The following is a 26,595-nucleotide window of genomic DNA, read 5'->3' on the forward strand; positions in this document are numbered from 1 at the left end:
CTTTGAAAAGTGGATTGTGGTAAGTCAATGTAAGAAATAGTCATTAGTTTTGCTGTTGATAACAATACTAGAAACTCCATATACTCTCTCATTTGAATGAAGGCTTTAGCAGAGGAAACCCAGGCAGGAAAATCTATTTGTTGTTTTTGCAAGAACCTGCAGGGCCCATTGATGAGGTATGTCTGAGTCACGGCCTTGCCAACTTCATGACAAATTGGAAAAGACCTCCAATTAGATAAGCCAAAAAGTCACTAAATGGCAGCCTCGTGGGTCATGTACTTTGAAGGAGAGTTTGCGTGGATTAGAGCATATAAGACATGGGGCGATCAGTGCCAAGAGTTATTTTAACCCCCTTTAAGATGGAAGTTCACAGGCTATTTAGAGCCAGGAAGCTCCAAACATAGGCAATGACCTCATCCTGACTCACAAAGATAATTTTCCACTCAACAGTTATTCTCCCATTCTCCTGGCAAACGGGGGTTACATTTTATTCTGATGTTTAATCCTTTCCTTGCATGACTCAGGAGGATGATCCTAATTAGTTTCTCAGTCCTCATCCCTTTTCCCTCTCAACATACATTGATCGAGCATCTATTATGTGTCAGGCAGTGCTTGAGGTTCTGGGGAATCAGCAGTGAACAAAACACAGTTCCTTCCCTCAGATGAGAGGGTAGATAGATAACAACCAAACAAAAATATAGAACGTTACGTCATATGGAAAGAAGCACTTTCAACAAAAATGAAGGAAAAGAGAGCCATGGAAGATACTATCTTAAAGGAGTCAGAAGGTTTTCTGAGACGATAACACTTCAGCAGAGACTTAAATAAAAACATTAAGGAGTTCCATGGTGATGCAGGGGGGTTAAAGATCTGGCATTGTCACTGCTGTGGCTCTGGTTGCTGCTGTAGCACAAGTTTGACCCTGACCCAGGAGCTTCTATGTGCCATGGGCACAGCAAAAAAAAAAAAAAAAAAAAAAAAAAAAGTTACGAAGTAGTTATAAACACACCTTGGAAGTTCCTGACGTGGCGCAGCAGAAACAATCGGATTAGGAACCATGAGGTTGCATGTTCAATCCCTGGCCTCGCTCAGCGTGTTAAGGATCTGGCATTGCCATGAGCTGTGGTATATAGGTCGCAGATGCAGCTCAGATCTGATGTTGCTATGGTGCAGGCCAGCAGCTAGTTCCTCTAGCCAGGGAACCTCCATATGCTGCAGGTGAAGCCTTAAAAAGCAAAAAACAAAACAAAACAAAACAAACTCTGCTCTTTAAAAAGTCTATTAAAAATAAAAAGAGAGAAAGAAATACATGAGCAGAAATAGTACCTCTTCCTCCTTTAAGCCTTGTCGTGGTGGTGCGCTATCTTGGAAAACTCAAGGACCGCCAGGAGGGGATGGATGAACAGAAACGAAGACTGTTAAATTTCTAGATTAATCAACCCTGGTGCCACTCTAAATTTCCCGATAGTTTAAGCTTGTTGAGATTTTCTATAACTTGCAACCAAAAGCATACCAATTGATGCAAGGCTAATTAAGACAAATAACACTAATTAATATGAATATAAATGGCCCAGAGTGAGAGGACAGGCAGGGCCAGCAGCTGGGGAAAGCCAGAGCACAAACCAGTCTCTTGGGTGAGCCTTCTTCTGGTCACTGGCACTCAGGATAATGTCCACTGGGCGGGCGGTCTTCCCAAGATCCCCTCCACTTCCGAGGAAGCAGGGATGAGTCATTGACCTTCTGGAGTCACTATGCCTCTGTTCCCAAGAAGACTTTACACTCTGATTTTTGTTTAAGTCCCCAGAGGGGAGAATCATAAGGCACTTAAGAGGAGACCATCCTCAGGCAATCTCGTGCCTCCCCTGATTGCCACCACCTACCCAAGCCACCTCCACCGTGCCTTGCTTTACACATGCTCTGACCATTCTCACATATAAGGTGTGTATGACACATGCCTGGTGCACCCACACTTCTGTGTAGTCCGACAGAACCACATGTGTAATTGCATAGGTATAGTCATTGGACAAATATGTATCTGTGCCACATGCTGTTGTAGCTCCATGATTTGAGGAGTGAAGTGATTAGGCAGGTGCAACATGTTTCCTTTCTCCTCTCTCAAGTGTTGTTTTATCCAGGAACCTCTGCTTGGCCGTCAGCCCTCACATTTCCTTCTTTAAGCATCCTTCTTCCACTGACTTCAGCTTCTGCTAGGCTTCTGCTCCCTCCTGGGCTCCAGAAACCTCTAAGTCACGATTCTCCAGACTAAATCTTTTTTTCTAAGAGTTTTATTGCAAGGTAGCTAACAGTCAGCACCATATAAGTTTAAAGGATACAGCATAATGATTTGACTTACATGTATTGTGAAACAAGGACCACAAGTTTAATTAACATCTATCATCTCACATAGACACAAAAAAAAGAAAAAAAAATTTGTTCTCTTGTGATACCTCTTAGGATCTACTCTCTTAACAGTTTTCGTATATACCATACTGCAGCCACCATACACCGCAGTGCTGTACAGCACACCCCTGGTACATATTTATCTTGTAACGAGATATTTGTACATTCTGACCCCCCTTCCTCCCCTCCCCACCCCCACCTCTGCACAAATCTGATCTTTTTTTTTTTTAATTTTTTTGGGGGGTCTTTTTTGCCAATTCTTGGGCTGCTCCCTAGGCATATGGAGGTGCCCAGGCTAGGGGTCTAATTGGAGCTGTAGCTGCCGGCCTACGCCAGAGCTACAGCAACTCGGGATCTGAGCTGCATCTGCAACCTACACCCCAGCTCACAGCAACGCCGGATCCTTAACCCACTGATCAAGGCCAGGGATTGAACCCTCAACCTCATGGTTCCTAGTAGGATTCGTTAACCACTGAGCCATGACGGGAACTCCCAAATCTGATCTTTTTTAGGACTTTGGTTTCCTTCTTTCAGATTTCACCTATAAGTGAGAAAGGGAGATGATGCAATATTTGTCTTCCTCTGGCAGATTTTTTTTTTCACGCATCCAGCCTCTACCTCTTTCTACCCTGTACATGTGGTTAAAAGAACCAGATCCATTTCCTGCAGCTCCTACTGCACTGACAGTCACTCCTTAGTCCTGGAATTGTTTTTTTTTTTTTTAGCACTGCACATTCCACGTTGTAGGAGCCCCTTTAGTCCCAAGCAATGGGAACAGATGGTCACCTTAGCCACCCCTTCACAGAATCTCGTTTGGCAAAGATCATCACATCTTTTCCATTATTAAATCCAATGTATAACTTTTAAACTTTGTTTCATTGGAGCTTTCTGAATTTTGACACCATTCACCCCATCCTCCCCTTCCTATGACTCCACTCCATTCTGATTCTCCTTCTGCATCTGGTTATTCCTTCTCAGAGGTTCCTCTTTTGCTTTCCTCTCTTGAAATGTTTCCAAAGGTCTGGTCCTCAGCCTGCTTCACTTCTTACTAATCCTCACATTCTCGCTCCGAGGGCATGACCTCACTGGCTCTGTTATGTTACCTCCCGTCTCTGTGACTGCAGTTCATCAGTCTTTATCTTAGAACCTCTCAGGAGCCCCAAACCCTGACATTCAACTCTTCTCAATGCCTCACATCAAGATTGGGTGTGCACACTGCCAGGTGTGATAAATAGTCCCGCTTCGTAGACTATTAACACGGCTTGTTTACACCAGAGCGTTAAGACAGTTTGCATGGGGAGATACAAAAAGATAAATAACACATGTTCTCTGGCCTGAAGGTACTATTTTCACAGTCTAGTAAGAAAGACTGTTTTGCAACTCCCGCTAACTCAGTGTAGAAAGTACCACAGTGAAGTTCAACTACAGAGACAGGGAGTTTGAAAAAGGAAAAGTTTGCATCTAGCTGGAAAAATCAAGAGTGGTTCAAGGAGTTAGGCATGTAAGCTGGGACATGAGATTGAGCAAGACATGCAGTGACGCTGTGAAGGGCATTGCAGATGACAGGATTTATGGCCACAAATGCACAGAAGTAAGACAGCATGGAGATGGTTTAGTGCAGGGGGCTGCCTGGGTTGTAAATGTACCCTCACCTGTACACACACCCTCACAAATAAAAGTGGTAAATTAGAAATTGCCCCAACCGTCATTTATCCCCAATACCAATGATCACGAAGAGCTTATCAATTATTTTCAGGTTGCTTTGTGATCCTTAGTACCAGCATGGTCTATTCAGAAGCAAACTCCAATCTAGGGGAAGCAAGCATCCCATGAGTCTGAAGCCTCAGACCTAATTCTCTCTTATTTGCCCTTTTTGTCAATTGTTGAACAATTTACGTTTTAGTTCTCTATACATACATGTCAGTGGAATCTGTTCTTCTTTTTAAAATTTAACTTTCGGATCTGCAAAGCTTTTCCCAGAGTTAAGAAAGTATTGAGGACAAATGTAAACATACAGCCGCATTACCTCCCCTCTTCATAGTTGAGATATAGTTAATTACACAAGATAGAACTCTGCATTTAGAAAACAGCAGCCAGGTGCTTAGCCCTGACTTAGGCTCACTGTGTAGTAAGCAAAAGAAGTAAATGACTATGTTTCACATCCAGCAGTCTTGTTAAGACCACCAAATATACCAGATAAATCATGTGGCCCACAGTAAAGGGCAGCCTGGTTTAGACTGTAAAACAAACAAACAAACAAACAAAAAAAAAAAACTCCTGGGAAACACCAAAGTCAGTGCCAGGTGAGGTACGTTAAGAAGGGCTCTTGGGAGTTCCTGTCGTGGCGCAGTGGTTAATGAATCCGACTAGGAACCATGAGGTTGCAGGTTTGATCCCTGACTTTGCTCAGTGAGTTAAGGATCCGGCGTTCCCTTGAGCTGTGGTGTAGGTCGCAGATACAACTCGGATCCCGAGTTGCTGTGGCTCTGGTGTAGACCAGGGGCTACAGCTCTGATTAGACCCCTAGCCTGGGAACCTCTATATGCCGCGGGAACGGCCCTAGAAAAGGCAAAAAGACAAAAAAAAAAAAAAAAAAAGAAGGGCTCTTGATGATGGAGGATAATGCGAGCAAAAGAATGTGTATATATATATATATATATATATACACACATGTATACACACACACACACATACATGTATGACTGGGTCTCTTTGCTGTACAGCAGCAATTGACAGAACATTGTAAATCAGCTATAATAGAAAAAAATAGAAACCTTGAAAACAACAACAGCCAAAAGAATGGCTCTTGATTATCAGCTTAGAAGGGGACTTTTTTACAGGTAGTCTAGGTCACCCTCATTAAAGACATTGACCCCATCTCTTGGCCCTGAAAGCCGTCACAGAATTATCACTGCATTCTTCTGGCAGAGCTCAGATACAATAGAAAAATCCTGGTCAACACAGAGTTCTTGGCACCCACAGCTGACAGACGGGAGTTGGCCAGTTGAGATGAAATCTGCTCACCATCCTATTTACAGGAGAAGTTTAAGATGCAAAGAGATTAAATTATTTGGACAAAGTTAAGACCATGCCAGGCAAAAGCTCAAGTTTCATGACTCCTAGAATCATAGGGAAGTAGCTAGTGGAGCTGCTTAGCATAGATGTTGGAATGAAAATAGTCCTGGGTTCTATCATTTTCTGTATCATACTGGAGAAGTTACTTAACACTCTTTGATCTCAATGGCACATCAAAAGCAGAAAATAATACCCACTTTCTATAACTACTGTGAGGATTAAGAAAGGAAGAGCACGTAAAAAGCCTAGCCGTCAGGAAACATTGTTATGATTGCAGACTTAATAGGGTCAGCAAACATCTTGGAAGAAATCTAGCTTCGTCTCCAAATCACTGGACTGGGAGTCACAGCTTTTGGATTCAGCCTGCTATTCATAATACTTATAAATTATTATAAACTGCAGTTGTGTGATTTGGGGAAGTTAACTTCTCTGACACTATCCCTCTCTTGTATGGGGATACACTCAAGGTTTTATGGGTTTGGTCTGAAGATTCAGTGGGAAAACACATGTAAAAGGCATCTGCAAACCCAAAGCTGTTATACATTATATGGTATCTGTTGCTACCACTTTATTTTCCTTTTTGATGACAAACCTGTCTATTCAGATTGTGACCATTTGAAATGCACCCACCCCCAAGGAAAGGAAAAATATGAACCTATATAACTCATTACACATTTAGCCAAACCTCAAGACAACTGCAGTAGCATCTGCTGGTGATTCTAATACTGGCAGCAGAATCCCTCACTAGGAGGAAAGTTCAGAAGCATCAGACCTCTCCACGGCCAGTATGACCTGGGCCCTGCCTATAACCCCACCTGCATCTGCTCATCTGCCATGTTCCTCCTCACTCTGTCCTCCAGCCACAATGGTCTCCCTCCACTTCCCTGAACAGGCCAAGTTTGTCCCTCCCGTGTCCTTCACATACTCTGTTCCCTCTGCTCAAAATGCTCCTCTCTCTCTTACCCATCAGGCCTCCACTCCTGATTCTCCCCAATAAAGCAGATGCCCCACCCCATCTCATCCATCCATCTCTTTCCAGCCCTTCCTTCATCACCCTGTGAGATTAGATCCTTTTTCCATTAACTTGCTTTTTGCCCACATCCTCTAGTCTCCCCAAGGACAGGGATGGGGTCTAATATTTTGAATTAACTAGGAATGGCACAGACTGTCTCCACTTGAGAGTTAGGGTCTACAGAGGAAGGGAAAGTCTGTGGTGACGTTCATGCCTCCATCAGACTCCTCCATGGCGAATTCCACCAGTGGCTAAAGAGTGAGTGGGTCTCCCAGGCGCATGGCCTCTTGCAGGCTGGTTTTCCAGATTCCTGCAGAACCCTAACTGTTTCCCAAGCCTCTTCAGGGAAGCCTGACAGAGTCATGACGCTCCAGGTAAGCCACTGAGCCACTGCCTTGTTGTAGCAAGAGTGAGGCCTCTCTTTCGGGTGCCTGGATGCCTCCTCCTTTGCCTGCAACTTATCTTTAGCTCCTTCCATTTGTCCAGTCTCTCTGGACCCTGACAATTGTCCCCTGTATCAAGGGACAACCAAGGGAAAAAGATACCCCCAGCATGACCACTGCGGGGTATACTACTTTATTAAGTCAGAGACTATTGAACACAGCATGCAAAATTATACAAATGTTCATGCATATGCATGTGAATGTTAATTATGTGAAATTTATGTTCTGACCGCCTGGGGCTGGAAATATGGTAACTTTAATCAAGGGTTCCCCGAGGGAGGTAATGTTGACAACTTGCCTGGAACTTGAGGGATTCCAGGTGTGTTTATGAAGGAACTGTTCTGTAAGAGCAGCTGGTTTGTATCCCTGCCATCAATCACTGTTAACCAACAGCTTCCAAAGCCTCTTTATGAAGTGGGCACTGAGTCAGGCATTGGTACCTGACTTTCCCTGCCTACTCACATCCCTCTCTTTGGTACGGTTACATTTTTCAGAACATGCTGGGATGAGGTAATATGCATTAGCTCCTTCACTTCTCAGACTTACTCTGAGATGAGGGAGAAGGGGTATTATTATGCCCCTTTTAGAGCTAAAGAGACTGAGGACAGGAAAAAACAACAGCACTCTAAGAAAGTATATGATATACACCAAAGCTGATGCCTGCAATGTGTGCTCCAGGTTGGACCCCACACACCTAAGGCTGTGCTGCTCACACAGTGAAGAGGGAATGCGCAGGCCGAGAGTCCCAAACATCTGTGTCTGGTCCCAGCTCTTCCCCGCAATAGCTTGTGAAACTTCACCACCCTGCAAATGTTTGTTTCCCTGACTCCTAAATGAAGCCATTGGATGAATCAGTGGTTCTCCGCCTGGGCTGCCCATTAGAATCACCAAGGGAGCTTTTAAAAATTCTCATGCCCAAACTACAAGCCTGCACCAGGAAAATCCAATCTCTGGGGCTGGGAGATTCAGATTCGCCCATGTTTGTTTACTGCTCCCTTGCCCATTTGAAAATGTAGCCAAGGTCGAGAACATTGGCTCTGAACTAAATGATCCCTTAGATTTTTCAATACATTGCAACCTTCCATCTGAAGGCAGCTTGCAGCCTCTAATCAATAGAAATGTTACTGACTGAGCTGTCCCCAAAGAAACCCATTTAACATCATTTAACCAAGCCTCTCCCAAGCAGATGTGACCACAAAAAATCTTTCCTCGTGTAATAGTTAAGCATATCCTATTTATACCCCAGAGTTCAGATGTATTCTGGAAAATACTCCATTCAGGGTCCACCCTGAAAAAAACAATTGTGAAGAATCTGAGTCTCTGAGCTGTTTCGGGGATATCGATTTACGCCTTAGGAAACACACTCTCAAAAACTGCCAGCACCTCCCAGGACATTCCCAGATGAGACGATGGCCACGGCTGCTTATTTATCTTGGGTTTGGGTGCAGCTCTATAATTAGCATTCTCTTCAGATACGTCTAGAATGAGACAACTTTCCGCATAGGCTTAATGTGTTTCAGATATTTTAAAGAGCCAACCATGAAAGCCAAACCATAAATGTATAAAATACAGCAGAATATAAAGGCACAAAATGCCAAAGCAAGAAAGGTAAATACATCTGAATACATCAGATTTTTAAATGGCACAAGACCCCACAGACTAAAAATAACTAAGTACCGACTGGGAGGAAGTATCTATCGGGTATATAAGAAACAGAAATGTGGAGTATGTGAAGAAGTCTCATAAATCAACAAAACAAAGACAAATAGCCCCAAATAAAAACAAATGAAGACATGAGGATGTAATTTGTAGAAGAAAGACAAATAGCCGTTGTGAAAAGATGCACAGACTCACTAGTAATCAAGGGAAAACAAATTAAATAATAACAAGGCATCATTTTTCACACATGAGATTGGCACAAAATGTGAAAAGATTGATAACAGCAGGTTTTCCTGAGGAATAGCAAAAGGTGTATGCTTGCACACGATTGGTGAGAAAATAAATTGAAAAATCTCTTTTGGAGGACAATTTGAAGGAGCTAATAATTTTTTTTTTCTTTTTAGGGCACCCATGGTGTATGGAGGTTCCCAGGCTAGGGGCTGAATCAGAGCTACAGCTGCTGGCCACAGCCACAGCCACAGCCATGCAGGATCTGTGCCGTGTCTGTGACCTACACCACAGCACATGGCAACACCGGATCCTTAACCCACTAAGTGAGGCCAGGGATTGAACCTATGACCTCATGGTTTCTAGTCAGATTTGTTTATGCTGCGTCCCAAGGGGAACTCCCTAATAATTTTTTTTTTTTTTTTTTTTTTGTCTTTTTGCCATTTCTTGGGCCACTCCTGCGGCATATGGAGGTTCCCGGGCTAGGGGTCGAATCGGAGCTGTAGCTGCCAGCCTACGCCAGAGCCACAGCTCCGCAGGATCCGAGCCGAGTCTGTGACCTACACCACAGCTCACGGCAACGCCGGAACCTTGACCCACTGAGCAAGGGCAGGGATCGAACCCGCAACCTCATGGTTCCTAGTCGGATTCGTTAACCACTGCACCACGACGGGAACTCCCCTAATAATTTTTTTAATTGACATTCCCTCCCTCCAGCAATTCCACTTCCTGGTCTCTACCCTGAAGAATGACTTGCAATGCCATGCTGTTTTGTAACAGGAAAAAAAAAAAAAAAAAAAAAAAACTGGGCAAATTCCAAATAGCCATCAAATGCCTACATGTAAATACAACGAGAAACAACTAGAATTCCAGGGGCACAGGTCTATAGTGTTCACAGTCAGCTGCTTTATCTGTATTGCTTATCTGAGTTATTTATTTTTTCTCTTTTCGGATAAAATTGTCTTAATGACAGTGCCTGACTCACTCCGCTGTTTTCAGTTTTAGATGAGTGAATATACATAAAGCATTCTCTGCCTGCCCCACGGTAAGTACTCCAACACATGTCATGGGTAGTATTTTTCACCTTTAGCAATAGTGATTTAATAACTGCCTGTTACGCAGGAATCTCTTCTTGCCCCTGCTCTGCAGGTGCATGGATGCCCTATGTCACCCGCCCTGGCTTCCGGGAAGTCCTACTTTTAAAAGCCCCTTCCTCATCCATTCATGCAATGATCACTGCAGTTAGCATTCCTGTGTCACCATGACCAAGCACACCTGCTTTCTCAAGTCTCTCAGATGGAGCATCAGAGAAAATAACGGTGCTTTGCTGACTAGGAGGTCGCTTCTCCAAGAAAATCCATGTTTCTCTTTGTCAGGGAAGATCCCAGGCCCTGCTGAGGTGGGAAGGGGGCTGGAAGTGGGGAAAGAAAAGAATGAAGGAACATTACATTTTTGCTTTCAGACAGATGCTTAGTCCGACTCCGGAGACAGTCTTTCTCAGCTTCTTTGAAACGCATGGACATTTTAGCTCCGAAAGAATTCAACTGGTGACCACAAAGAAAATGCTTTTCAATAAATTAATTTTTCTCACAGCACTGATAAGCACTAATGAGGATTGGGGGGGAAGGGTTGATTTCAGAGCCTGGTAAATTAGCACCGCCCCAAGAAGGAAATTACTCCGAGGACTCCAGCCGAGTATCGTTGCTCAGGGAAACGGGAGGAAGTGAAGAGCCACAGACAGGCTCTAGGAAATGTGCAGTTCCTTACTGGAGATCTGTTTATTTCTTTTTTCTCTCCAGTTGCTTCCTGTAACATACTTTTTTTTTTTTTTTACACTTTTGCTTTGCAAGTAAGAAGACCAGACATTCCAAACCAACCCTATCAGCTTGCCCCCCTGCTCACTTGAAACCCTGCTTCCTTTTTACCTCCTTTACCCAGAAGCCGCTCTGACCTGCATGAGGCCTTTATCCTAGTCACCTTTTGCTGAATTTGACTTAGTTGATTTCTCATCCCCTTAGGGAGGATTTACCCAGAGATTTGTGCCTATTCCCTGCTTTTCTTCTCTTCCTCTCCATCAGGAAAACTCTCCATATTCAAATTTTCACTTCTGTTCAGGGGCAAGTAGTCAGTCTCAGAGATTCCTTGCTGGTGATAATTTTATCACAAGGCTATTACTTACAAAGCTCTCATTCTCCAGTTCCAGCTCCCTGGGTTCCAGCTGAAGTCCCAGCTGTCCTCTAGACACTAAAATCTTAGGGACTACCACCTCGTTTCTTTGGCCAGTGTAAATCTCACCAAGTCCTACACTTTCTTTCTTTTCTTTTCTTTTCTTTTTTTCTAAGGCGCAGCATATGGAGTTCCCATCATGGTGCAGTGATTAACAAATCTGACTAGGAACCATGAGGTTGCAGGTTCGATCCCTGGCCTTGCTCAGTGGGTTAAGGATCCGGCGTTAGCCATGAGCTGTGGTGTAGGTTGCAGACATGACTCGGATCCTGCATTTCTGTGATTCTGGCATAGGCCAGCAGCTCCAGCTCCGATTTGACTCCTAGCCTGGGAACCTCCATATGCCACGGGAGCAGCCCTAGAAAAAGGCAAAAAGACAAAAAAAAAAAAAGAAAGAAAAAGAAAAGAAAAGGTGCAGCATACAGAAGTTCTCAGGCTAGGGGTCAAATAGAAGTTGTAGATGCTGGCCTACACCACAGCTCACGGCAGAGCTGGATCCTTAACCCACTGAGCAAGGCCAGGGATTGAACGCACATCCTCATGGATCCTAGTCAGGTTTGTTACCACTGAGCCATGATGGGAACTCCCAGGTTGTACCCTTTAAAGAAGCCTCTCAAGATCTCCCCAGCCAAAAAGGATTTCTCCTAGTCTGCATTTCTACACACTTCACATCTTTATCTCTTAAATACCTACCATCTCTATAGCCTATAAAGACCTACAAGGAATAGACAAGGTGCTAACAGATGAAGCTCTATGGCAGTGTTCAAAAAAACCAGCTCTATCTTCTAGGGTCATTGCCAGTCCCTCCCTCCAAGGGCTCTTTACAATCTAGGGAGGAAAACACACATTTAGCCACATTTTCTCCCTTGGGCGAATTGGATGGTGAGAAGTATCATTTGGTCCTTTTGGGGTCGATTGCACATAATTCCTGAACTATTTGGTATGACAGGTCATTTGATACCATGTATAAAGTACCTTAACCAGGAAAATTTTTAGATTAATTCCTCTAGTTTCATGGCATAATAGTTTCTCATTGGCATGTATTTCCCTGGTTTCTTTTCTTACTGCTATAGGAAATATCAGATATACAGGGCAAATAACCATCACAAAAATCCTTCTAAAATATATAGTTAAGAGAAATTGCTATAAAATGTACATATTTAACATTACCTATGCAGACCACATCTAAACCCTGAGAATGCTTCAGTGATCCCAGCTTTGAAAACTCATTCCTTTTGCCTACCATGACTGCTACCCTAATACTCCTAACAGACTCATTTCCAAAACCTCAGATTTCCAATTTTCTTAGCTGTCCTAACTCTGCTATATTTGCTGATTTAGATTCTACCCAAACCAGCTCCGGAAGCAGCTCTATCAGATTTTATGTTGCTCTTGCCCACAAGATGCTCCAGATTTTCAGACTGAGCTGAAAATGTTCCCTGAGTTTAGAAGCACTATTTCTCTGTACCACCTAGATGTTACTGGCCATTTTCAGGCTATTTTCCTTTTTTCAAACCTGTATGCATTCTTTTTTTAGATCCTTTTAAAATTTTTATTTATTTTTAATTGAAGTGTAGTTGCTGTACAATATTATATGAGCTGCAGGTGTGCAATATAGTGATTTACAATTTTAAAAGGTTATACTCCATTTATAGTTATTATAAAGTATTGGCTTTATTCCCTGCACTGGCTATATTCCCTGCATTGTATAATACACCCTTGTAGCTTATTTTATACCTAATAATTTGTACCTCTTAATCTCTTACTCTTATATTACCCCCTCTTTCCTTTCCCCCACTGGAAAACACTGGTTTGTTCCCCATATCTGTGGTCTGCATCTTTTTTGTTATATTCACTAGTTTGTTATATTTTTTAGATTCCACATATAGGTGATATCATACAGTATTTGTCTTTCTCTGTTTGATTTATTTCACTTAGCATAATGACCTCCAAGTCCATCCATGTTGCTGCAAATGGCAAATTTTCATTCTTTTTATGGTGGAGTAATATTCTATTGTATAGATACACCACATCTTCTTTATCCATTCATCTGTTGATGGACACTTAGGTTGTTTCCATACCGTATACATTTTTTAAAAAAAAAAGTTTATTTCACTGGATGGAACTCTTTGAGTTCTGTTCCTCCTTCCCCCCCCCCCCACTGTACAGCAAGGGGATCAAGTTATCCTTACATGTATACATTACAATTACATTTTCCCCCCACCCTTTGTTCTGTCGCAACATGAGCATCTAGACAAAGTTCTCAATGCTATTCAGCAGGATCTCCTTGTAAATCTATTCTAAGTTGTGTCTGATAAGCCCAAGCTCCCGATCCCTCCCACTCCTTCCCCTTCCCATCAGGCAGCCACAAGTCTTTTCTCCAAGTCCGTGATTTTCCTTTCTGAGGAGATGTTCCCTTTTAGATATAATCTCTCTCTTTTCTCTGTATTTGCTCCCCTAAGTATTTTCAGGTTCTCCTTGGATCATTTCCATAGCCAATCAATTTCAAAAACTTTTCCTCTACACATAACATTCCCATACTATGGCCTCTTTCTATATGCATCATTTCTTGTTTCATCTTTTATTTCTCTGCCTACCAGCTTTAAGTTATCCATTCTGCATCAGAACTCCTGTAGGAAATTTTGATTCTCTTATACTTACCACTTTCTGTCTCAGTTTAGAATTACCCAACTCCATAGCTGATATCCCTTGTGGGTTATAAATTGTTTGAGAACATGATCTGTGGCTGACTCATAGTTCTATTTGCCATAGCCCACAGTACAATGCCTTGTTCATGATAGGCACTCAGATATTTTTGTTGAATGAATCAATGATTAATGAGTGGGTGGATGGATGGATAAATGGCAGGTAGGGAACACGAAGTGAAGTGGAAAAACTTTGGACTTAAATTTCCAAAGAATGGAGTTCAGATCCAATTCTTCTACTTCTTCTCCTTGTCACTCTGGACATGCCTCTTTGGGTCTCAATTCCCCCCAAAAGAAAAATGAGACATTAGGAGCTGCCTTACCTGAAGTTGTTCTGAAGATCAAATGAGGTATTTTATGTGACAGCACTTAATGAACTATAAAGAACCTTAAAAAAAAAATAGAAGGAATCAAACAGTGATTTGAAGGCTTTCCATGTAAATTGTACTTCAAGGCATTCAGATAATTTCCTTCTCTGGTACTATGACAAGCACACGCTCATCCTTAGCAAGACAGGTTGAAGACTAAAAATACAGAGACAGTTAAAAACATCAGCATGAACCATCCTTTAAGTTGTCCTCCCAGCAGCAAGCAGGAGTGAATTTTGATAATTGGGTGTGTATATAGCACTGTTATTTTATATTACGAATCAATTATTTGTGTTGAAAAGTATAAAAAACATTCAATGTGTTTTACAAACACTGTGTTGTTCTTATTCTTCCACCTTGGGAGACAGTTGGGTGCTCTGCTTCCCTTAGAAACACGATGTACAAAAGGGAGATAGTTGGGTGCTCTGCTTCCCTTAGAAACACGATGTACAAAACTATACTTCCAAGGTCTTCACAGCTCAGAGATAAGATGGGGGCCTAGAACCAAGCAGTAGGTCTCTGGCTCTGCCTGTGACTTCTGAGCTGAGGGGATTCCAGCAGACGCCCCCCTCCCAACCCCTGTTTGCTCAGACCCCAGGTCTCTGGTTCACTGTGATTCTCTATTGCTGCTGCTTGGGCTCCCTTCTCCTTGTGGGGTGTGCAAATGGAGTCCAGACTGATGTATCCTTCACAGGCTACCAATGACCTTGAGGATACAGGGGCCTATGTTACAAGTCATAGGGGGTGATCTGGGAGGTCTAGCTCCCTGACCATTCTTTAATGGTTCTCTTCCTTTGAGATGTGGCCACTTCAAGCCAAATGGAGAAGTACTCTTTATGCTATAAAGTAATTCTATTCTTGTTTCCACTCCCCTTTCCAGGTCTTGGACAAACAGTCCCTGTGCAAAGTGTAGAACCAACAGAAGTATGACTAGGATATTTCCTATCATACTTTCCCCCCAATAATGGTTTTTTGACTACAGCCCAAGCATATGCCTCTTTCAACAGCCTCTGCTCTTAAACTAAATCTCTTCCCATGAAGATCCTTGGACCAATGGACCCATCCCTCCTATTAATACATTTGCATACCCAGCACTCATCATAAAACCATGAAAACAACTTCATCATATTTCATCTTTGCTAAGTACAGGCCATCATCTAGCACAAATATCATAAGGTCTCAGATATAGGACCTTTTTTAGAGTCTGTCCTTTTTTCCACTTGTGGGTGGAGGCATTATAACATGGTGATTAAGAGGATGGACTTAAGAGCCAGGAGGCCTGAATTCAAACTTCAACTCAACCTTGAGTAAGTATTTGTAGCCTCTCCAGGGCCAGCTTCCATAAATAGAGGGATGACAATATCTAGTTCACTGTGGTTGTGAGGATTATCAAAAGTGTGCATAAGCTAGATCATAAAGCAAGCCTCAACTAATTTTGAAGTATTGTGATTGTTCAAAGTATGTCCCCTGGGGGAGTTCCCATTGTGGCTCAGGGGTTAACAAATCTGACTAGCATCCATGAGGATGCAGGTTCGATCACTGGCCTTGCTCAGTGGGTTAAGGATCCAGCGTTAGCCATGAGCTGTGGTGTAGGTTGCAGATGCAGCTTGGATCCTGTGTTGTTGTGGCTGTGGTGTAGCCCTGCAGCTGTAGCTCCAATTTGACCCCTAGCCTGGGAACTTCCATATGCCAAGGGTGTGGCTCTAAAATGCAAAAAAAAAAAAAAAAAAAAAAAAAAAAAAAAAAGAAAAGAAAAGAAAAAAAGAAAGAAAGAAAAGAAAAAGAAAGTAAAGTACATTCCCTTTAATGAAGTTAGAAGCTAATAAAAAATTACTAGAATCCGAAAACAATGGATATGTGCATGTATAATTGAATCACTTTGCTATACACCTACAACTAACACAATATTGTCAATCAACTATACTCCAATAGAAAATAAAAATTAAATTTAAAAAAAAATTAATGAAAAACGAGACCAAAAAAAAGATTCCCAGAAAATCTCCAACTGATTGTAAATTAGGGAACCCATAGCTCAAATAGGGTACACGATCTTTGTCTGCCTGGTTTTCCTACGTGTATTATATTCCTCAATTATCACTAAAAAAAATAAAATAAAAGCTGGGGGAAGGAGTTTCTATCATGGCTTATTGGAAATGAATATGACTAGTATCCATGAGGATGCAGGTTTGATCCCTGGCTTTGCTCAGTGGGTTAAGAATCAGGCTTTGCTGTGAACTGTGACGTAGGTCGCAGACACAGCTCAGATGTGGTGTTGCTGTGGCTGTGGTGTAGGCCAGTGGCTACAGCTCCAATTTGACCCCTAGCCTGGGAACTTCCATACGCCGCAGGTGCAGCCCTGAAAGGACAAAAAAAAAAAAAAGCTGGGGTGTAAAAGTGGCCCAAGCAAAGAGCCTAATTAAGTGCTACCTACCAGGCGTCTCCCTTCGCATCACATGCAGACAACTGGGTGACAAAGGACTGTCAGAATCATGGGCTTGGGCCTTCTTCTTCATGCAAGAGTATATATTCCCACTAATCAGGAGAGTGTCACCCTTCCGAATGCACACATCTGCACAAACACGCAGGTGAATTTAATCATTTTCCAAGGAAACAAGCACATTTTGCAGACTCCTGAAATAAAAGAGGTTTTATAGGCAATGCACAATTTACTCAGCTCATTCTTTTTTCTTCAGTAAATATAGGAATCATGGGAGGACAAGGCTGGAGATTTTTTAAGCACCGTTTCTAAGAAGTATAACTCACAGCCTGGAGGCCTCGTGGGCCAGAAGGGGTGCTGGCTGATTCACTGGTGTGATAGCTGGAGGACCGTGCAAATACTTCCAGCTCGCTAAACAATTTGCAGTTGGCTGGGACCAGGACATTTTGTGTTTGCACCCATGCCCAGCATTTCCATTAGCACATATGCTAAGGATATATCTCCTAGGAAACACGAGGGATTAATGATAAAAATGTGAATCATCATCCAGGGTTAGGAATTAACCAATCCTATTCCACTCAACAAACATTTATAGAACAACTGTATTTAGTTAGACATTGAGCTAGGGTAACAGTGCCACTAAAGGCAAACATCCAGATGGACTTGTTATAGAGAAAGCATTGAGTCTCAGATCAATTTCACAGACAGGCTGATCTAAGAAGTGAACCGTGGACACAGAGTTGGAAGTTTTGTGTCCTAGATCAGGGTCTAAAATTTACTCGCTCTGTGTCAGCAGGCAAGTTAATTAACATTACTTGTTGTTGCAAAGCAAAAGAAGAATAAACCAGTCATTTCCAAATAAGATAATGAATGTGAAAGCTCTTTGAATACAGTTTAGGAAGCTCTTTGTGCCATGCTTGGAATGAGCTCTAAGAAAGTACTTACCATGAGGTGTTTTTTGTGGGGTTTTTTGTTGTTGTTGTTTTGGAGAAGTGTACAGAACAGTGCTTTTCCATTTTTGTAGAAAAGAGAGAAAATGAATACATCTATGGACTGTTAAGTGCATAAGAATGTCTTCAGACGTATACACCAAAAAATGGTAATATTGCTGACCTCTGGGGAGGATTATAGAGTGGATGGTTAAAATGACAAGGAGGTGAATTTTTGAGATAAGGAAATTGAAACCTGTAGAGGTTAAATAACTTGCCCGAGGACACCTGGTGAATATCTCAAAAAGCAGGAATTCAAAATTAGGGAGTCTAATCATAGAATTGAGTCTTACCACCCTGCCCTACTGCCTTCTGATGTTCCAAGGAAAGGATATCTCCATGCTGGAAAGGTTAATAGCCTCTGCTCTAAAAGCACTGCCATCATCTGTAGAATTCAATCTACCAACCATTTTCCCCCATTTCCAGGCTGATGTGCTACCCTGGCTGAGAACATTATGTGTTTCATTAAATTACACTTTATTTCTCTGGTACAAATCAATACAAAGTCACAATGATTTCTCTAAAAACATACGCAGCACTCCTGTCCCCGGTCTTTTCTTTTCTTCAACATTCTACCCTGAGAGCTGGAGAAGAAGCACTTATTTTTCACAGAAATGGTCCTCCCTGGATGACACCGATTGAAATGTTGTTCATGTTCAGAAGATGTCCGAACAGAAAATATGTCGAATTTGATTTTGTTGACGCTTTTCCAAAAGTCACTGTCCACTTCAGGGATCTTTGGCCAGACAACCCTCGACTCCGCTCACCTAATTGCAAAGGTTTGCACCGGCGTTTAGGTTGTGCTGGTGGTTTCTGCATTCTTCTCACCATGCCTCTCCATCAGTTCTGATTCAAAGCACCCATCAGCCAGTTGGAGTTCTTTTCAGAAATGTTTGGTGGGACACGCCTCTTTCAAGAATGATGCTAAAACTGATGTTCTCTTGGTTTCCATTATCTTAGCAGACTTCAAATTGATATCCTGCTGGGTCACTTCAGTGACCAGAGTCACCCCCACCCCCCTGCAAACAAGGCCTCCGTTTTCTTGCCCTTCCTCATGCCAGTAACTTCACTTCCGTTCAACTGCAGTTATCTGACTCCCTGGGCCACACCCAGGCTCAACGTTGCCATTCGCTTGGTATGTGAGACTGAGAAATTCCCTTGTCTGATCATAGCTCCTTGAGCCTCTGTCTGGAGAGCCATAAATCCATTCCAAAGTCCTCTTCAAGAACCCAGTACCCTCAGGTCATCTGGCTTCACTTTCTTTTCTGTTCAGCTTTGTTCCCAAGGTCAAAGGCTTCAAACCCAATAACTGTACCATCCTCAGTCCCTCACTCAATTATTGTTCTGCCACATACACTGGAATGACTCCTAAGTCTTAAAGAAGCCAAGTCTGTGCCTCTGCTTCTGCTCCCAGGCTGCCTACAGTAGAGAAAAAAAAATCACATAACCTTGCAGACTGAAGAGTCTCCAACAAAGCCTCAACTCATGTATCCTTTTCCTAGACCCTAGTAAGTTCCCTTTCCCACTCACTATAGAGGATATACTAACGCTTTCAGTTAGGATTGTATTTAGTTGCCTACAACTGAAACACAAAATAACAGTGGCCTAAACTTGATCTAAGTTTATTTCTTAACTAGGTAAAAGAAAATCAGAAATTGGCAAGCCAAGTGTGTTATGGAGATACCACTATAAAGTCATCAGAACCTAGGTATCTACCTTTCTGCTCTGCCAGCCTCAGCAGATAGCCTCTATCCTCAAGATTATCTCATGATCCAAAACGGCTGCTGGAGCACCAGCCACCATGCTCTAGACAGCCAAAAAGTGAAAGGCCAGCAGGGCAAAAGGGCTCTGCTCAAAGCTGAGTTCTCTCTCTTTAAGAAGCCTGCCCAGAAATTCCAGATAACATATATTTATAAAACATTACAGTCACACAATTACATTTAGTTGTAAGGGAAACTGAGAGGTCTTTCATCTGTCTATATCACTCGCCTAAATAAAATCAACTCTATTACTAAGAAGGAAGAGAAGAATGAATTTCAAGTAAGCAAAAAACTGCCTCTACTACCTCCCCTTAAACGCTCTACTTCACACTACTGTTCTCATTTCAATCTGATAATTCAAATCTTTTACTGAGAAAAGAGACCATCAGATGTATATCTCTCCCCTCCACTTCTAACTTACTGGTTTACATAACCCACGCATAGTTACTTTATTCCTATCTCAGAAGAAGTACCTTGACTCTTCCTCAAGGCTAAATAAAACCTGCTTTTAATATGTGCAGTTTACTTATGTCAAGTATACATCAATAAAGCTGTTAAAATTTTTTAATTCTTTAAACTCATTTACTTCTTAATCCCTTACCATCTGTTTGACAGTCATTATTGTCCTGAAACTCTTCTAGCTAGGATCAACAATTAATATCAAATTGCTAAATTAAATTCCTAAATCAAGTAAGTGTTTAGAAAACAGTTTGGTGGTTCTTCAAAAGTTAAACATAGAATTATCATATACCCCACTATTCTACCTACATGTATATTTCCAAAAAATGGAAGATACTTTAAAAAGTATATATATTCATAGAAGCACTGTTCATGATAGCCAATAGAAACAGCCCAGACACCCATCAATGGATGAATGGACAAAATATATAAAGAATGGAATATTATTCAGCCATAAAAAGGAAGGAATTACTGGTAAATGCTACAGTGTTGATGAATCTCAAAAACATTATGCTATGTGAATGAACCCAGGCACAAAATGTCACCTCATATAATCCCATTTATACGAGATATTCAGAATAGTTAAATCTACAGAGATAGAGCACAGATTGGTGGTCACCAGGGCCTGGGGAGGGGGTGGTGAGAAACTTCTTAATGCATCCAGGGTTTTACTTTGAAGTAATGTAAGTGTTTTGGAAGTAGATAGAGGTGGTGGTTGTACAACATTGTGAATGTATTAATGCCACTGAATTGTTTGCTATAAAATGGTTAATTTTACATTTTGAAAGTTCACCTCAATAATTTACTTAAAAAAAAAGTGTAGTCCTCAACTAACTCATACTTTTCACCATGACTTTCTACTTCCCAAATTCTTCCTTCCCTTAATTTCTTGAAATTAATTTTGTTTGTTTTGTTTGGGGGGGGGGATTGAAGGGTTTTTTGTTTTGTTGGGGGTGTTTTGCTTTTTTTTTTTTTTTTTGGTTGTTCACATATTCTTCTGGCTATTTTCTCACTGTTTTTTTGGATGGCTCAATTTTTTTTTAACCATGTGATTTTGGAGGATTCTCTAGATTATTTCTGTCCTCTTTTATGCTTTTTCTCCCAGGCTTTTCACGTCCATTATTTCAGTTCTATTAGTGAAAACTTTACCCTCCAACCCTCATATTTTTGAATAAAGAACTTCTATTCCAGATAAGAAATAGTATTGGAAAACCCCACTGGAATGGAACTCTTCCTTCCCATGGAAGGAGGATTGACTTATGTAATTGAAGAGTGGCAAAAGTCCGATGCCCATTTTTATGCAGTCCTTTATTAGGGAGAGGTTAAGATGTTGAAGTCCATGGTTCTCCTGTGGCTGTGCTCTCTCTTTCTGTACCAGCCTTGGTGTGGAAAACAAAAGTCCTGCTCTCTTCCACACGTTAAATTTAAGTGTGACCTTAGTCACTTCAAATCAGAAGGGAGAGTTTTAGGAAACCCAATTGCAGCAAGAGAGGCAAGCCACATTTGCCATGTTTATCAGGCCAGTCTTGCTAGTAATGAAACAGAACATTGCTCTCCCCCTATTGACACCTTTATTTCTCTATTAGTTCTTATTTCAGAAAAAGAGGAATATGAGCTTTTATCCCCTTAAGCCTCAATAGTCTCCAACCACAACATCAGTGCTGGTCGTTCCCAAACCTGTCATTCTGGCCCTGACTCTTATTTTCAACTGGCCCCCTGACTGTCTTCCCCATACATCCCAAACTTCTCCTATATTATTTTTTGTGTGGCTGGCTTTGAAACCTTTAACTTTGCTTAGGCACAATTTTTGAAGCAGCAAAATATATGACCCAATGGAGGTTCAAAATGATTAAACATTAGATCATGATATAATTGACGAAGATTACAAAATGGAGGAATCTCAAGGATGGAAGGATCTAAGGAGTCATTTTTTCATATTCTTGATCTTGAAAAATGGCCCAGCATCCACCCAGTCTCAGGAAGAGAAGATGAATGGCAAAATTTCACAAGAGCCTGAAACAGGAACAAGGAGACCATTAAGAACCAAGACAACCGACCTTGTCCTTCTTTAAATCTTCTCATTATTCAAGGAGCTACTGCAGTGCCCATCTCACAAGTGCTTTTTGTTTTTTGTTTTCTGTTACTTCTGGTTGCTTTAAAGAGTTTCTCTTACTTGCAACCAATATCTGATTTTTTTGCATTCTTTATATATATATTTTTTATGGTTACCTTTTATCTTTTTACTTATTTTTACTTTTTATATTTTATTATAGTTGATTTACAATGTCTTGGCAAAGTCACCCAAGAATATATGTATATATATTCTTCTTCTCACATTATCCTCCATCATGTTCCATCGAAAGTGACTAGATAGGGTTCCCTGTGCTATACAGCAGGATCTCATTGCTCATCCATTCCAGATGCACTAGTTTGCATCTACTAACCCCAAACTCCCAGTCTATCCCACTCCCTCCCCCTATGCCATGGCAACCACAAGTCTGTTCTCCATGTCCATGAGTTTGTTTCTTTTCTGTATATAGATTCACTTGTGCCATGTATTAGATTCTAGATATGTCATATATAGTATTTGTCTTTCTCTTTCTGACTTACTTCACTTAGTATGAGAGTCTCTAGTTTCATCCATGTTGCTGCAAATGGCATTATTTTCTTCTTTTTATGGCTGAGTAGTATTCCATTGTGTATATATACCATATCTTCTTAATCCATTCATCTGTCGATGGACATTCAGGTTTCCATATCTTGGCTATTGTGAATAGTAAATATACCTGGACAAAACTTTCATTGAAAAAGATACATTCTTTATACTTTTTTCCCATGTATTCCTTGAGCTTGAAATAATTAAAGTATGTTTTTAAGTATAAACTTACATAGCCACCTATCTTAGTCTGTTTGGTCTGCTATAACAAAATACCATAGACTAGGCTTACAAACAACAGAAATTTATTTCTCACAGTTATAGAGTCTGGACATCTAAGATCAGAGTGCCAGCTTGGTTGGGTTCTGGTGAGAAGTCTCTTCTGGATGGCAGACTGCTATCTTCCCATATCTTCATAAGGCAGAAGGCAGAGAGAAAAAGGAAGCTTTCTCGTATATCTTCTTATAAGGGCACTAATACTGTTCACAATAGCTCCACCCTCATGACCTCATCACCTCCCAAAGGCCCCACCCACCTCCTAATACCATCACTTTAAGGGTTAGGGTTTCAACACATGAATTTTTGGGGAGGGCATGTTCAGTCCATAACACCACACTACACTTAATCTTCTCTGTGCAGTGAACTGATGAACTGACTCCTTGTCCAGCCTCTTTCTCCCCCTCCTGCTGCCGTGCTTGTCCATACTGCAGATGCTGGAAGATTTAAAAGCTTCATTTCCAGACTCCTTTGATCTAGGGTAGAGACACAAATTATATCCCACCAATTAGAGGCACATATGCAAAATATAAAAGGTGGAAATGGGCCAGAGACCTTCTCCTTGTGCCTTTTGCACTGCTTTTCTTCTGGCAAACATTATCTTGGAGACAGGAGATTTTGCTATAGTAAGACTTCAGTGTCTGTAGGAGAGGCAGTTGTGATAGAGGCAGTGGGGGTTGTAGTCTCCTGACTTTGGCTTCCTGATCCTTGGAGGTGCCATTCAGATCACACAGTGTAGGTCCTTGGCTCCAGGGTGGTGAGTGCTTCCATTCAAAATTTCTAGGCATGGCCTCAGAGATGGTAAGTTTCCAGGGGTTGGTCCTACTGTTCTTATAGAAGGAATTTTGCTAGCAACTAATTTCCTTCATTAAATCTTTCTTGCATAAAATAGCTAAAGTGGCTTCTCTTTCCTGCACTGACTCTTAACCAATACACTATCCAACTTTCTATCCCCAGTAGCAGCAAAGAATTAAAGAGAGATATTCATGATTTTACAGCCAGAAACCCAGGAACTCCCAGATCCTGCTCTGCACATCTCCCCCTTCCACTGGAGTTCCTGAGGATTTTCTAAAAAAGGAATAATAAATTTTTTAAAAGTACCACTTTATTAATAATTGTGCACAAGCTTCAAACCCAAGTGCAATGCCTTGGTAAAGATTACAGTGGGCCCTGGGATGTCCTGCCCCAAGTTTCCATCTTGGCATCTTATCCCTTTGCCTGAACATGGACAGGAAGGAAGTTGAAGAGAGAGTGAGCCAACAGAGTACCCTAGAACCCACCTCCTCACCTTGCTCTGACAAGCAGGAGAGTAAGAGAAGAGGTTCATACATTTTCAGGTATAGGAACCTTACCACTAGTCAGCATGGCTGGATCAAATGTCCTGGGCCCTGGCCATGTAAACAAACAACTCTCTCCATGAGGGAAACTAGGCACGGAGCTGAGAAAACTGGGTCAGCCATGGGAAAAGCAAGGCATGCACGAGAAGGGACAGGCCAGGCAGAGCAGAGGGGCAAGGACTGGTGAACATCCTAACGGTATTCTCTTCTGTCCCATGTAAGTGCCCCAAAGTACATTTATATCCTGTCTGTCCCTCTGAATCCACTTGTAGAGCTAAATCCTTCCATCTTCATCAACTTGTAATACGTGGGAGTGTGTGTGAAGGAAAGGAAGATAAGAGCAATGGGGAAGTTGACCTGTGGGTCTTGGTATTAATAAATCAGGAGCTATTGATCATCATCACCAGATGTGTATGAATTTTTAAGATTAATTGGCCTTAATGAAAATACTAGTGAAGACACTTCTAGAATATACTGATTTTTCCTGGAGGGGGAGATTAAAAGTAGAAATCCTAGAATAGGACGTTTGACTTAACCAATCTGGGAGGCAATGGGTAATAGGAACTTTAGAAAGTTCCTTTTAAAGTTTGGCAGTTCTACTCTGCACTCCAAACTGGAAGCGCCTTGGAATTTTTGCTGTCTCTAAAACTCTTCCTAACTCAAATAAATCAACAAACATTACCCTCTATCCTGGTAATAACTACCTCCTTAAAGACACCCCTGTCAATCCCCCTTACTTTTACCTGTGCCAAAGAAAATAATACATCTTTCTGAAAACAAAGAGCCTAGAATTAAGATTTTTTTTTAATTCAAATTGATCCTTTGTGAAACTAGGCAGGATAAAATCAGAAAAGCTATATCATCCAGAAAATAAAATTCTATTTTGTCTGTATTGTTGAAAATATTGTTTACAGTGTTGAATTATCTGATCATGAATGACTCAAGTTGACAACCAAGTCCTTAACTAGCACTCTGACAATATTTAAGGCTCTACATCAATACTATCCTCGAGAATATATCTCAAGAATTGTGTCAGCTCCACCAGAGATGAAATTTCTTGGGGGCAAAAACTGTCTCATTAACACCTACATCCTTCACAGCATCAGTGTGCCATAGTAGATTCTAGGAACCATTGGATGAATGAAGAGATGGTGGGATGAGTGGTTAAACAGATGGCTGCACAGATGGCTCGGTAGATGAATGCGATGAGTTATTTTTGTTATCTCAATCAATACGCTTCTTTGGAAGGGTTTCAAGATAAATCTGTATAATATTAAACTCTGTTGAAAGAGAGACAGAAGGAGCCAGGGATGATAGTAGAACCCAGACAAAACACACCAAAAACATACTAGTATTGAAAGGTTTTTTTAAAAATTTACATTCTCAAGTCAACGACCCTGATGAAATGTTTTTCTTACAATATTTTTAAATCTTATTTTTCACTTCTTATCTTTCATTATCCTTAAAAAAAAATGCTGTGTCAGTATTTGCTCCAAGGAGGGTGTTAGAACACAGCAATGCTCCAGTCTGGAACTTAGCTATTCAAAGTGTAGTCCACTGAACAGCAGCGTCTCCGTGCCCTGGGACCATGTCAGTGTGAACAGGGAATGATGCCTGCCATCCCAGTAAACAAGAATCCAGCTAAGTTACTGAAGCTGCCCTCCCCAGCATGGTGTGTACTCTGAGGGCAATTCAGGATAGAGAAAACCAGAAAGCATTATGCACTTTGGATATGGTCCTAGACAGTTAAAATGAATATCTAAGGGATAATTTCAATGAGCCCAGATTCTTGCATCTTCCCATACATAGAAAAGCACAGAAATTATTTACTTGAGATGTCTGATTTTTGTGCTTAACTGTAGTTTTTTGATGTTTGATCACATGGGTTATCATTTGTTTTGTTTTGTTTTTCCAGCCAAAAACTTCTCTAAATCCTGGCTCCTCCCTTACCTCTTTGGAACAGTTCTTCAAAGCTATCTGAAAGGCTATTCTTCTAGGCTAAAGTCCTCAGTGAGGTCCTGGAATAAAACTTTAAGGTTGTGTGTTTTTCTTCAGTTGATATTAGAAATGCAGATTCTCAGCCTCCTCCATAGACCTACCAAGCCAGAATCTGCAGCTTAACAAGTCCCCCAGGTGATTCCTATACACATTAAATCTTAGATATACTGATCTAGATTCAAGATAATAATGAGCGGGAGGCCAGAACCTCTAGCTTCAGAGACTGAGTTCAAACAGAGTATGATAAATCCCAGGTTCTGTCTTTCTCTGCTGGTGAAGAAGAAAAAGTTGCTACAGAAGAGAGGTTGATATGCTGAAACATAAAATATAAGATTTGGAGGTGAAGAATGGAGGCTGTGGGGAGCAGGGACACAGTGTATGTGTATGGGGTGAAGGGGACAGTAGTGAAATTCATCTTCTGAATAACAGGAACCATAGGAAATGCAGGAGGCCACATCAGTATATTGAAATAAAACCTGAGGCCTCCCCTAGTTTCCACTGCAGTAAAAGAAGATGGAAAATCCTATGGTACTCAAGTTGCCCAAAACACCCTGACTTTTCTGATAT

At 41.4% G+C, this 26,595-nt stretch overlaps 1 long non-coding RNA gene across 1 annotated transcript in view; it reads left to right on the forward strand.

Annotated features, from left to right (window-relative positions):
- LOC110261446 overlaps positions 1-9,862 on the forward strand; it is a 130,564-nt gene extending 120,702 nt beyond the window's left edge. Inside the window, exon 3 of the long non-coding RNA XR_002345529.1 lies at positions 9,817-9,862. This is a non-coding gene — a long non-coding RNA (uncharacterized LOC110261446). The remainder of the gene's footprint in view (positions 1-9,816) is intronic.

This window comes from Sus scrofa, chromosome 6 (genome assembly GCF_000003025.6).
Source record: "Sus scrofa isolate TJ Tabasco breed Duroc chromosome 6, Sscrofa11.1, whole genome shotgun sequence".
Classification (NCBI taxonomy): Eukaryota; Metazoa; Chordata; class Mammalia; order Artiodactyla; family Suidae; genus Sus; species Sus scrofa.